The following is a 15121-nucleotide window of genomic DNA, read 5'->3' as shown; positions in this document are numbered from 1 at the left end:
GACAATCGCCAGTATATATGAAAAACTTGTTAGAAGTTCACGAGCCTAGGCGCAATCTAAGATCAAAGAATGAAGCGCTTACATTAGTGGTTCCAAGGAATATTCGAAGTTTTATGTATGCGGCGCCAAAACTGTTGAACTCTCTTCCATCTCAAATCAGAGGATCTAAAACGTTGAACTCCTTCAAGAAGACACTTAAAACTCACTTCTTCCTCAAACACTATGGTTAATAAACTGTGTGAAGTGCATCAGTATTTCTGCTGGATTGTATATATTTACTTAATATTCACTCAGAATAGTATTTACAAGCTTCGAAGAAGTTATTTACTGACGAAAAATTGATAATAATTTGGTATGAAATATGCTCAATTATTGAGTGCAGAACAATTTATATTTCAAACATGTTTAGTGTACCATTTTGTTTATGTTATTTTACTAAAATAATTCAAAATGGATTTTATGTTTATTCCATAATATCACTAAGCTTTATTTTTAAAACAATTAACCTTTTAATTTACTTTTTAATTTAAGTTAAAGTTGCATTGTCTTAATGTTCGTATCAATGTTTTATTGTCCGAAAATGAGTTCTTAGAATAATATGTAAGGATGAGTGCAATCACGCTTAATTTGTAGCTTAATTGTTTGATTTGATATTTTGTGTTTGTGTATATGTATTGTAAAGCAATTTTGAACGTATATTGCTTTATGAAAGGGGTGCTTTATAAATGAGGTATAATAATAATATAATAATAACATTTACCATTTACGCATTTACTTTATTGTTGAAATAGAGTGAGGTTGTGTGCACACAAAAAAAACCCCCTAGTTTTTTATATTATATGTGTAGTGTGTAGTTTGCGGAGTTAAGTGTTTTTCCATGTTTCTTGTGAGTGGATGTTTGTTTTTCTGTTCTATGTCAATGCGGTTGACCCTGCGCCATTGAAGTGGTTTTACTTTTCAACTTTCGACTACTGGACTTGTTTCAGTAGTTTCTATAGATTTTCATATAAATATTTCAGAAGTTGAATATGCTATAATAGTAAGGTGAATATCTCTTAAACAACAAATAAAACATTTTGCTTCCATATTTAACTGATTACAGTGTTGTGCAGCGATTAAAAAATGATAAAACCATTACTTTTAAAAGGGGAAAGAAGAGGAATATAAGTATATGTGTTCACTCTATTTTAAACAACATGTAGATATTCGCCGTCTGGTGTCTACTGCATATATTAATAATCTCTGTGTCAATTTATATAGTCTTAACATCTTTATCATTTCTGCTTTGCTCATTCTGTGACTGACTGTCAAATATATTACATTTTCAAACTATTTGCAGTGTTGTTTAAATACATCTAAATTTCCATGGCACGTAACAGTCCGTCATATGCTGCCTTTGGTGTATTTTGTGCCGATAAAATAAATCAAAGTATAAACTGGGATAGATGTGTTTTAGCTTAATCGCTCGTTTCTGTATGTGTAATTGAATGGAAATTATATTTCTGGCATTGTTCTTCTCTTGCGAAAGGATGATTGCATATGTATGTTCATTGCAAAGTAGTTTTATAAAATTATGTCCAATACATGGCATGCGCGTACATGACTGTACGCAATTACGCAGTTGCGTTATGAAATTTTGACAGGTCGAAGTATTTGTCATACCAAAACCCCCGAATTTGAAATAAAAACCGAAGTGGGATAGGGTGTTAAAGGATTCCCCTCCTACACCTACCCCGAAGGCATCGACCTGCATGATCCCAAATTTTCCCTACCTACGCGCCTGCATGTTGTGTGTGTGTTCTTCAATAAAATCAATTTCAAAATGTATTTGCATAGTGTTTATTTTATGACAATTATAAATGTTAATTGAAAACAATCTAACTTAACAATCGCAGTTTGAGACCGCCATCTGATCAGAGTTACACGGTTAGAAAGGGCACAATGAGATACAATAGTGGTTTTGGTTTATAATGAAGATGACAATTAGGATTTAGAGAACGCAATGGACCGAGTCGGCGTCATTGTATGAGTGTCCATGTCATCGGAAATAACAAACGATTGGTGAAGGAACAATCTTGGAGCTTCAATATTAATTGTGTGTTTAATGAAACATAGACTGGTAAAGAAGCACAATTTACACGTCCATCAAATGTTGTAGTTGACTTTACAACTGTATTCATATGTTTTGATATTGATAGAAACAAGAAACGAGTATTTACCTGTACTTAAAAACAAAAATGAAACCGTGTCATTAGTAAGTGTTTTTAAAGCAACAACAAAATTTCCGAATCATCAATCTTTTAGCAGAATTATGTAGGATCCTATGCAACGTTTTTTAACCAAAAACAGTAACTTGAAAAAAGTAACACACCTGCTAATGTTAATTCTATTAAAACAGACATATTCCAAAAACACTAAACACCCTTCTACCTAGATTATTAGTTTAGCATAAAGCGAAATACCAAGTATGTATTTATCGACACAACCATACCTAAAGTGTCGATCAATAGCGTGTCGTAGTTCGCTTTTACGCCTTAAAGCATAATATTTCTCCAAACTCTTTCCCCTGTACACTGACATTTTGTATATACCTGCCAAATGAAGTCACTGGCATTCCTGTATTCACTCAATGGAAAGTGGAATAAATAATGTGAGTTCGATAACACTTATCCAACCTATTGCTACGTTCTGTATTTGTTTTTTAGACATACTGTTATAAGGAAACAAAATCTACAAATACCGAATATAATTTCTAAGAAAATCCGTAGAACTGGTAACGTCACCAACTGACCCGAGAAAGAGTTTCAGGTGACCAAGTGTATCAGGTACCCTGTTACCAGGTCAATTTGTATACAACTGACAGGTAAGCAATTGTAAAAAAGGATTTCCAGTTTGTTATAAGTAGTACGTTTGGAAGAAGGATCCTATGAAACAATGTTATTACTCAACTAAGTACACTCTTTAAATCATGGGTCTATTATAAATATAAAGTAAATAACCGAAAATATATATAAATTTAATATTTGAGAGAATAAGGTTCTAACAGTAACATTCAGGCATTGAATCGTGCTAAAATGACCGCAGTAAATGGCTACTGTATGTTATTAATGAGATGTTAGTTCATTGCGGCGCCGGGTTGTTGTTAGCACGAGGACCAATTATCACGCAATAACTTACTAGAGACATACATGAAAAATGTTTGTCATCCTTTTTTGTAATATAACCTTATATACTATGAAATTTACCTCTACTTCAGTTGTTTTCCGGTCACACTGAGGCTTGATAACGATTAGTAATGTTACCCTCAAACTAACTATAGATTTTGAGAGCAAGCCAATCGGAAAAGATTTGAATGTGGACTGAGAATGAATGTAGCGTCTGCCCCTGTTTCAAATACAATAGAAGTGACACAGTGTTAACCTGCACGCGTTTCCAAAGCAAGAGAATAAGAGGACAAAAATGGATTAAATTCATCCATATGACGGGAACTGAATTCTCGCACAGTAGCAGACGGAAGGGCACATCTTAGGATGCAACTGCTTCTGCACAATAAGTGTGTTCACACCATTTTGAATGGGAATGTTTAACGATTACAACACGACGCTTAGGACTGGCGTATAAAGCATATTTATTAGACAGTGCTTTCCCGACCTTATTCTTATAAGGAAGAGAAAAGTCCTAGGTTAATTATGGTAAAATGTTGAGTCAAATGATAAAAGGCATATTTATAATAAAAGATCATTTAGACTGGTACCGATTAAAGGCATTACACGATGCAAAACTGGGAAGGAAGGCCAACAATTTAAATGTTTAAAAAGTTCATGTTTAAGTAAATTAAGTAGATTTTACGACTAACTTTTTTTATCAGATTTTGGTTAAAAACACAATTGCTTTTCTTTTGAAAAGACATGTCTACAACATAAGTATATTTTTGGTCAAAATGCTCTAGACTACCTGATGAATAATATCTTTCGGGTTCCTGATGATATATTTTCAAATAAGAAGGATATTCAAGAAAATGACTCAAAGTAGTGGATTAAATTCATTTCCTGGTTTGACATATAAAACAGTAATTTTTTATAAAGACATTTGTAAAAATGTAAATGCTTTTTGATTGAAAATCTTAATAAATCTTATTCTGTAAAAGTTGCTCAACTCCTAATACACTAACACATGTTGCAACCGATGTTTGTATTATTCTTGCTTACTTTTTGAATCTCATAAACATAATAAAAAAACATTTTTTTAATCATTTGTGTTTTGGTCCTACAAACTACCCTTTGCAATGTAAAAGGCCATGAAGTGAATAAAATCGTCCCAAACTTAGAAAATTAAAAAATGAAATAAAGGGTTCTTCTTTAGTTTCAAGGTTAAAAGAAGTGGGATAATTCTAACGGCTATGGCTTCAACAAATTACAATTCATTATTTGCTGTATATTTGAACGTGTGTAATATAAACGGTTGTGTATTATGCTGAACACCTTCGTGTTACAAACTTGTCAATATAAATAGCATCAATTTTTTGTGACAATTTGTGTGTTTTGCAGACCACGGGAACATACGAATATATGCACATAGTTAACTTAATGTGCTTTACTGTGGCTTACTTAATGGAAACCTGGTCGCTAACCGATATAAATTTAAATTACGTGTACATATATTATTGATATATAGGGGTTACTTCTAGAAAATTGTCAGACTAAGTTGTAAACAGAAAAGAAGTGGTTGAACTGTCATAAGAATTACAGCAATTTCCATTAGCTTGTCTCCTTTGAAAATAAAAATGGCCGGGTTTCGCAATATAATTGGTGTTGCTGATGTTGTAGTGCAAAACCAATTGACGTTCACTATAACTAAAATATGTACAAGATAAACATATAAAATTTAGAATACATGTTGTCATACTCTCATTTATCGCAGATCCTGGTACAATTTGAATGTAAAAAGGCACAATAAACAGCACCAGCACGCCTGTCTGTTAATAATAGAGGAAGATGTCACCATGGACAATATGCGCATTTAAGCAATTGACATACAATTCGCGCTTTTATAAATAGTAATGTACATACTTTATTTTAAAAATTGACATACGGGTGTTGGATTTTGCTCAGCAGCGATTATTTTTGACGATTATTTAATATTTTAAACGAGATGCAGATTTCTTCTCATAGTCTTGTTTTATTCTGACCTTTTGACCTTCGTTCAATAAAGGCAATGTACATGCAGAATATATCTTGTTGTAGAAATGTTTGTAAATGTTTTTTTCTTGTCGTTTCTTTGAACAATTGACAGTCTTGGCAATTTTGGTCTAGTGATTTCCGGCATACATGGAAGAAACGTGCGCACATTCCTGCCTATCATCAGATGTTAAGGACTAAATTCTGTTGCTATTCTTGGTGTGTTCCGATACGTTTTAATTGCTCTTATAACATCCAGTTGTCCAGGTGTGTTCTATTCATGTGGATTTATAATTGTGCTGGGGGGGGGGGGGACATGTCTCCTCGGAAAACCGTGTTGCAATCTGGCGCAGTATTACGATTATGTTGTCAAGAATGACTAGCATACTGCAACATTTTTTTTTTTTTTTTTTTTTTTAAGTCAGACTCATGTGGATTAAGCCGCGTAATCGCGTATAGATAACACAACAAAAATCGGCAGCAGTAATAAGAATAACATAAGATAGAACGCGGTACCATATATGCATTGGCAGCTCCATGTAGTCGGCAGTAAACAAAATATATCAAACTATCGTTATTGGTAAAATTTGGATAAAAACATTGACATAATCAGTGAAAAGCAAAGTAATAACTCATAGAATCATTTTATATAAATGAAATTCCAAACAGTTTTGTCCAAATGATATCACATTTGAACGTTGAAAAAACACACAACAAAACAGAATACATCTGAAATAGTATTTTTCACACTAAGCATGTGTAGTTTAGGCTAGGCTGGATAAGAAATCACGGATGGGTTTTTAGACCGCATTTAATATGCCAGGATCCTACTCGCGAATGTGTGTTACGTTGATTTTAGGTGGTCCCTAAAATAACTTTTTAGCAACGTTCTACAACGTTTCTTTAAAAGAGGTGGGTATTCTTATGCATACTTTAATAAGATAGACCTTTTACGTTTTTACTTTATTCAGGATTGTTGGGATAAGAGTGAGGTTTGTGCACCTAAACTGGTTTAAACCCCTAGTAAATTTACATTTTACTGACCGCTCCAAGGCAGTACCTAACAATCCTTGATAAACATACCTAGTGTTTTATATAGAATAGATGCATTGTGTTTTTTTGTGGAGTTTTGTGCTTTTTTTTAATGTTTCTTGTTTGTGATTTTTTTATTCTATGTCTTTTAAGTTTACCTTTGGGCATTAAACGGGGGTTTATGTTTAAACTTTTTGCTACTGAGCTTGTTTCTGTTGTTTTTCACATAAATATTGTTTAAACATTTCAATTGCAATATTAAGAATGTTAAAACACACATTAATTACATGGTAAGTAGGAATTGAGGAGATAGCTTGGAACTAACAGTTTAGGGCTGTTCAGTTGTCTTGTATGATTCTTCTTTGCGACGCCCTGTTTTGTGCCCCTTTTAATCACTACTATTTGTCGTGGACAAGCGTCGGGTTAATTGTACATAAACTTATTGAATCACCAGTTACGTCATACAATGTTTTACCTGACCGCACGAATGCAGTTACCCAGTAATTAATTGAACTTGATACTTTAACATGTATGCAATTCGTGTGTTTTGTCATGTGGCGCTGTGCGTCTCTACGGACCATTGGTGTATGTATACCACGTGATTAATTGCGTCATTAGTGTCGGAAGGCAATATTTTGCATAAAATAAACGCTTCCAACAAAGTTAAATTGAATATTTCCTCACTATTTTAAATGAAACATAGAGCAGTCTACGCCGCTTAAAGAGTCCCGCCTTACGTCTTTAACCAGACTTTCTTGAAACACTTCGGCCAACCTTTTCACAATATCATTACTGACATTCTGTTACATAAATTAAATACAAATTTACGTAAAAATGATTATTGTAAATTACTTATTTTTATTTCATTTGGGTAGTACGAATATCAATGTTTAGTAGTTCATAATTAAATATTTAGATATTTTTTAATTAAGAGTAACTATTAAGGCTTAAAATTTCTCTTCAAACTTTGCGTGTCTATAAGTCATGAAAACTTATTATTGCCTTAAACAAATATCAATATGTTCAAAGTACGCTCGTATATTTTTGTCAGTTGATCTTTTGAGTTTCTTAACATCCTGTTAGTTCAATAAACTGACGATTATTGATATAGGTTAATGATTTAATGATGCTCATAAAGTCTAAGATCTGTATCGTATTGTTGAAAATATCATATTTAAGATGAAGCTCAGGTCGAGAAAAACATACACGTGTTTGGTTAAAAAATAAAATGTCTTAATTACTAGCAAGCTTCATCTTCATTATATAGATAGCTCCTTTCGGGAAAAATAACTCTTCAACGAACCGACAATATTGGCACTCCCGACAGCCGCACTATTTCACTAACGGCATAAAGCAAAACCGCCTGATGGAGTACATCATTTTGCAACAGGTTTGTCAGGTTATAAACGAATGCCCTTTGATTCATTTAAAATTGTGAAGAAAAAGAAGTTATCTTTGTTTAAAGTCTTCATACGAAGCAAAATGTTGCCTTCCGACCTAGCATTATTACGTATTTTATCACGAGGTATGCACACACTGAGTTATGGCTGATTTGTTTTTTGTGCAGTTTTGGAGGTTTTATAATAGTAAGTGGGCCAATAAACAAATACAAAGAAAATTGGCCCCTACTGTGAAATCAGTACAATTAGCATGAGATGCACAACAGGGAATTGTCAAGCCAAAGATTCCTTCGGCCTTTAAGTCATATCAACATTCGTTAAACATGTTCAATAGTAAATTATCATTAGAGTAGTCAAGTTCACAAAACAATATATATGTTATCAGCATCAATATTTTTACAGCCTAAAGTTAATACATATGCTTATGATAATGCATATAACATTAACGACGAACTATTATGTACACGTTTGGCGTCACCTCAATATATATATGACATTGTCAACAACACGTTCAAACCGTCCCTCTATCTTAATTGATCAAAGGATATTCAAGTCCTAATATGGAATACCAAACAATATAAATTATTTTTCCAGCATTTGCAATGTTATTTTTAAAAGTTTAAATAAAGTATTATTTCGACTGAATTATGCAATAAATTACTTTAAATTTAGATATAATAATTTGATCTTCTGTGATCCTTTGATAAATGACAACTTACACGCCAACTTCTGAATAATAATGTGTGTAAGTTTTGATGAAAATTTAAGATTGGTTCACTTAAAAAAATAACAGTAAAGGGACTTGAAACTACTATTTACTAATAAAATTGAATGCCTGACTTTTGGGCTTTAATTCGAATTTTACAAGTACCAAACACAGAAATTGAATCATCAAACTTCGTTTGAACTGTACGTTGTGTTTCAAGATTAAAATAATGCATTTATTTCAAAACTAAGAAGCATAAGGAATTATTTGGATATAAGCTTAAATACTGAATTATTCTTGCGCAAGGCAGAATACTCAACTCGACTCGCAAATTGCAATATGACATGTGTTACGTCCTTTTATACTGAAATCAAAACCCTAAAATTACCAAACAATACAATCACTTTTGCTTAATAACAAATGGAGTCCGTACAAACTCTACAAGCATTTCGCGAGATTCGTAGACGACTTTAATATATGTCTAAAACCTTTCCTGGTACAGTACTATATACGTACAAAATCATGTGCATGTGATGATTCGAGATCGCTCTAATATCAGTAAATATCACATTTCTATATTTGCTACAAGGATTCATGCAGGCCCCATTAAAGTAAAACAATTAGTCTGTTCATTGTTGTTATGATAAAACACTAATCAACAAATGCTTATTTGTCAATCAAATAATTAGATTTTAAGCATTTAAAAAATAAACCTTAAAATTTACGACATGCAGTTCATTCTCGAAATAAGGAAGATACAGAATATCAATGATGTTTTTCTCATTCTAATAGGCACTTGTTTTTGTATACAATTAAGTTAATGTGGGTGTAAAACTGGGACGACAGCAGTTTTCACAAATAGGTACACAATAAAATCGCTAGTATAAGTAATTAGGAAAACCTTAAAGCTTTCCATAGATATGCAAATAAGGTTCGCATGCATGCGCAATTCGCTGCGCGTGACCATCCCACACGTGCGAGTTGGTGTACAAAACTTTTACTTGAATTCAAACTTTATACTGATATTAGTAAAAGATACATAGACAAGATTCATTATATTCAACCAAATATGAAAACATTTCTTTAATAATTTAACATTCAAAATACCAATGTCGCTGAAAAAATAGCTATGTTTAGGCTTCATATTATATAAAAAAAATAATAATAAAAATAAATGATTATATCGGATATATAAACTTAAGTTGAACTCTCCTCTTGATTATTTGAAGTATTGTATTTAATTGTTTTATTAACACATATTTGGTACAATATGTTTATACATAACTTGATATGCGGATGATAATTTTCTATGATAAATCCGGATGTGTTAAACTGCCTGTGTAAGCATGTTATTGCCTTATGTATCTAAAATATGTCAATCAAAACGAAAACAACTGGGCCCATATTAATGCGAAAAACTACAGAAACAAGCTCAGTAGCAAAATGTTTAAACATAAACCCGTTTAATGGCAGGGTAAACGCCAAAGACATAGAACACAAAAAAAACCCAGAAAATCACAAACAAGAAACATGGAAGAACAGCACAAAACTCCACAAACAACACATTGCATACATACTATATTTAAAAAAAACGTATGTTTATCAATATCTATATCCATTTTATCTAATTATTACTAATTTGCTTTTAATTAAGCACAATTGTGTGAAAGTAATTGGGTGAGTATTTTTACAGCTTATTCTTCTAACTAGGCGGCGGCAAAAATATGTATCAAACCACAACCGTTGGATACGAGTTCAACTTCTCGTATTTTAAGAATGTCACAACGCCAGTAAATCTTCTGGCTAACATTACGGCGGAGTTATCTTCATATGTGGAAACGCAGCTTACAGCATTGATGGTGTTTATGGTCGTCATTGGATCGATCGGATTGATTGAGAACATTATGACGTTGTACTATTAAGAATAGACACACAACGAACCAGAAATAGTCATGTCATTATCCTGCTCAGCATCTATGATCTTCTGCAGTGCTCCATAGTCATCCCGTTAAACATCATAGAAAGACCGATATCTCCCTTAATGTCTCTATCCAGTTTAAATGTCATCTGTAAGATGTCAAGATGTTTTTGAAAGCTTAGTTTCAACATTTAGTTCTACTATTCTGGCTGTTATTGTAGTAGACGGATATTAAAGAATTTGTCACCAATTTGGTGATCAATTGTCCTTGAAACAAATGAAAAATGTTAGTATGGCTGCCTTCTTTTTCAGTCTTCCTGTAACGCTACCGGTTTTTGCAGTATAAGAAGCCGAGAAATTAGAAGATGTCGGCCCACGCTGCCTCTTTAGGTTCTCAACCTTTGGTGTTTACTAATACGCTATTCTCTTGGGTCTAATTATAATCGAGAACGTATCGTTATCGGTAGTTTATGGACGTATCATATGCAGTTTATTCTCTCAAAAAAGAAAACGAAAAATTATAATGAGGGCGTGGTTGGAGCCGGAAAAAAACGCTGGTCAAGGCAATTTTGACGACAAATCTTAGCTCAAATTTAACCAAGGCGAGTTAGGAATCACCAAAATTATGCTTGGAATTACTGTTGCGTTTGGTGTCCGTTCATTCCCTTCTCATTTGTCAATATTCTTGACGTGGCTTTGCTACTCCGAAAAATTACCTGGTCTAATTTTTCACTCATTTTGTATACATTGTATACATTGTCGTTCTATTCATATTATATCACAGCCGCAGTTAACCCCGTGATTTACGGATAAAATGTCTTTTAGGAAATGGTTAATTTCCTAGTTTTGTACATCAAAGGATCATGATGAATCAGAACCTCACAAACATCGTCAGAATACAAGCAGGTTAATCGATTGCTCTCAACATTAAACATATCATTTGCACCGTTTGAACGTATCGAAGATCTACAACAAGGAAGTAGAATTTGAATCAGATCAAATTTACGATATGCGGGCGTTGGACTTTATCGTTCCTTTGAAGAGTTGGACATAAAAAAATAATATTTAGATGCTGTATATTTTCATTTTCTAAGACTAAGTTTTGTGGTAAATGTGTAACCATAAAATGAGATAACCATAAATAGAAACTTAAAAATTGTGCGTTCCTGCTTATCTTATCTGATGTTTTTGACCAACGTTTTACCAGAAGTTTCAAGAGACAATCTGCTATACTTGATATATCTTTGTTAATATTACAAACAAAAGTATCATTTAACGCATTGCGCCTTGCATGTACCTTAATATCAGTATTTTTTTAAATAATTAATATTTGAGGTAAATTCATCATGATACATTGTTATTTGAATTGTATGCGAACGTTACCTCATTTCGATACTGGATTTGTTAAAATTGTGTCCAACCCCTATGCGCGCTGACGTATAATTTTGAAGTGAGAGCGAAATGAAATATTAAAACAGTACAAAATTAAAAACAGAATAAACTACATTGATTACATGATATTTAATTGTACAGAAAGTCTTTGTAGCTATTCTGTGAATAAAATAATTTTCAAATCTGCTAGTAAAACTACATCGTCGAGTACCCCCGATACACACTACGCTATGCTTCCTTGTGTGCCGTGGGCAATTTGGCTAGGAAAATCTCGTAATAATTAATAGTTTATGAGGCAGTTTCATAAGTTGTCTCTCCTGCCTCATGCATATTCATTAAAACGAGATTTTGTCAGTTACTTGTCCCACGGTATATATGAAGGGTAATGGAAGACAGTGCGGTGGTTGCCGACGATGGTAAAACTAACGAACTATTCATATGCTAACAAGTGTTTTATTAATTGATTGCTTTCAAGTGGTTTATAGAGACATATCAGATTATTTTTATTTCATTTTGTCAAACAGTAAATTTATTAGATTATTGTGTTTATCCCCCACTACCGTAATTAAACGTCAGCGCGCAAAGCGTGGGAACACAATTTCAACAAAATCTCTTCCACAGATCTCCTGTCTCTACCCAGACTAGTGATTGGTGACTCAAACACGTTCCGACTCAACATAACAGACGGCAATGTTTTGAACTTATCCAAATCAGGATCGAAACTAGATGAGCTCGAAGATATTTTGAGCATAAGTCAAGCACCAAGCAATGTGTACTCAGTGGCTGTTCACTTACCAATGACCTGAAACATGATAAACGAGATACGGTTGTTAAAATGCTATTGATGCATTCGTGTTTGTTAATAGTAAATGGCCTAAGGTTAGTGTAGGGTTTTCTTCATACCGAGACTCGGTAAAAGCTCTCCGATCAAACGTTTCAATGAAAACGCAAAATTTGTAAACAATGCGGCCTTGCAGCATTGCATTCCCACTAGACGTTACCACTACGTATATGCTGACGAAAATTTCCAACAAAATGGGAAGTCACTGTATGATGCAAGAGACCCTTCTGGCATTCATGTTAACAATGTCGTTGCTGAGAGTCTCTACGGCAACTTAGCCGCTTTTGCTGTAGTAGTAGATGTCTCGAACGAACTTGATCTCGCCACCCCAGACCAAAGAGGCTAAGAAGTCAAGATCTCATCCGTCACGTAAATGATAGACAGTTCATACTAACCTTGATATTCCCTTATATTACTAAATGGCTTATCGCATAGGCTCATTGAATGTTAACGAAGTACGGAATAACATTCAGCGTGAGAACATATTTCACTATCTCAAGCAGAAGTCTTATGATAGTGTATATTTGCAAGAAACGCACTGTGCGAATAAATCCGAAGCTTTTCTATGGGCTAAGTCATGGGAGGGAAATATTATTTGGAATAATGGTAGTAACCAATCAAGAGGTGTAACAATTTTAATTAAAAAAAACTATTGACCAACATATAGTTGAAAATTGTCCTTATATTGACGGTAGAATTATATCGTTAAGGGCAACTCTCTCGGAAGGCTCGTATTATCAACTTACTAATGTATTCACGCCATATGCCAGCAATGTTAAATAAATTAAAGCACTTGTTAAGAAACAACTGTTACCATATCATTGGAGGCGATTTTAACTGTGCTTTCGATAATTGCCTCGACGATCGGAAAGGGGCTGCAACTCCTGATGTAAAATCAGACGAAAGGTGTAAAAAATTAAAAGCCCCTTGCAATAAACTTCACTTAAGACGTTTGGCGTCGAAGAAAACAGGGCACAAAGAGCTTCACCTTTATACGAAATACTGCAAAGTCCCGTATTTTGCTTCCAAAACTTATTCACACCAATCAGAAAGGCTATATAAAAGGCAGGTACATTAGTGATGCTTAAATATTTATACAAGATGTAATAAAATACGTCGATGAATCTAATGAAGAAGGCATAGTCTATCTTGATTAAACCAAAGCCTTCGATTGGTTTTAGTGGTTATGGGTGGAAACATGCCTGGAAAATTTCAGTTTTGGTGAAAATTTTAGGTCATACATCAAAATGATGTTATATGGCTCAAAAGCTGTAATACAAACCAACGGTTTCATTTTCGAGTTTTTCAGTCTGTCTCGTTATATTAAACAGGGATTCCTGATACCCCCCCCCCCCGATCTATAACCTCCAAGCGGAAGCCATAGAAACTGCAAACCGCCAGGATAACAATATTGGGGGTATAAAACTTCCCTCCGGCAATACGGATAACAAAGAAGCGCGAATCAGCCAATTTGTAGATGATGGTCAACTTTTTTGCAGAAATGAAAAATCTTCCGCATATATTTCAAAATTTATCGGACTTTGAAAATGCATCCGGATCTTAACTAAATAAATAAAAAACAACCGGTTTGCCTGAAGATATGTTAAAAAATAACTCAATGAAGTTTAAGGACATATCGTGGACAAAAAACAACGTTAAAACCCTTGGAATTCACCATGGATATAACATTAACCACGATTGTATTTACGAGTCTATCATCGCTGAAATAAAATATTGTATTAACATTTGGAAATCACGCAACTTAACGCTGCAAGGGAAAGTATTGATAGTAAAAACGTTTGTTATATCTCGTTTTCTTTATGAAATTGAAATAAACGGTATACCTGACAAGAACTCACAAATAATCGATAGAATTATTTCGGATTTAATATGGGAAAATAAACAACCCTTAATAAACAAAACTACTTGTCAATTATAACGCATCAAGGGGGCTTGGACACATTAAATATATCAAATTTTATCTGCAATCAGAAGATGATAGATACGAAGAAACCTATTTTTTATGTAAATGCTCGTCAAGAAAAAACTTGAGATTGTCCATCGGAAATAATCCCTTCTATATAAAGGCTATTAGGGACTGGTGTGATTTTGTCCACTTATTGACAAATAATGTCTCAAACATGAATACACGGCTGTTCGGAAATCATTTAATAACCTTTCGCAATAATCCGTTATTTTTCTCATTCTTTATAAAGAGTAAATTGATAAATCTCGAACGTATCTGGAGTACTGAACATAAAAAAATCTAGATGATAAAAATTTATACACGAAATTAAAAAAAAAGGAAACTGGATATCAGAATGGACTACAATTAAAACGGCAGTTACAAAATGCTTACAGGCCGATAAAGCTAAACATACAAACTCCGCCAAAAACAGGCACAGATTTAGACTACTACCATTTAAAATTAAAGGACATCCACCAACTGTTTAATAGTATAACTTCAACGTTAGGAAGTGAACAAAAATGGGAATATGTTTTGAATATATCCTTTTCGTAGACCAAAGTTTGGAGTTGTCTATACAAATCGAAAGCGTCATTAAAAGCAAAACAGTTACAATTAAAAATGGCTAGGTAAAATCTTCAATAGTGAACAAGAAAATTTAACTCGTCTGTTCTGGAAATTTAAGCACG

This window comes from Mya arenaria, chromosome 7, assembly GCF_026914265.1.
Source record: "Mya arenaria isolate MELC-2E11 chromosome 7, ASM2691426v1".
In the NCBI taxonomy this organism is placed as follows: Eukaryota; Metazoa; Mollusca; class Bivalvia; order Myida; family Myidae; genus Mya; species Mya arenaria.
This window is presented reverse-complemented; position numbering follows the sequence as displayed.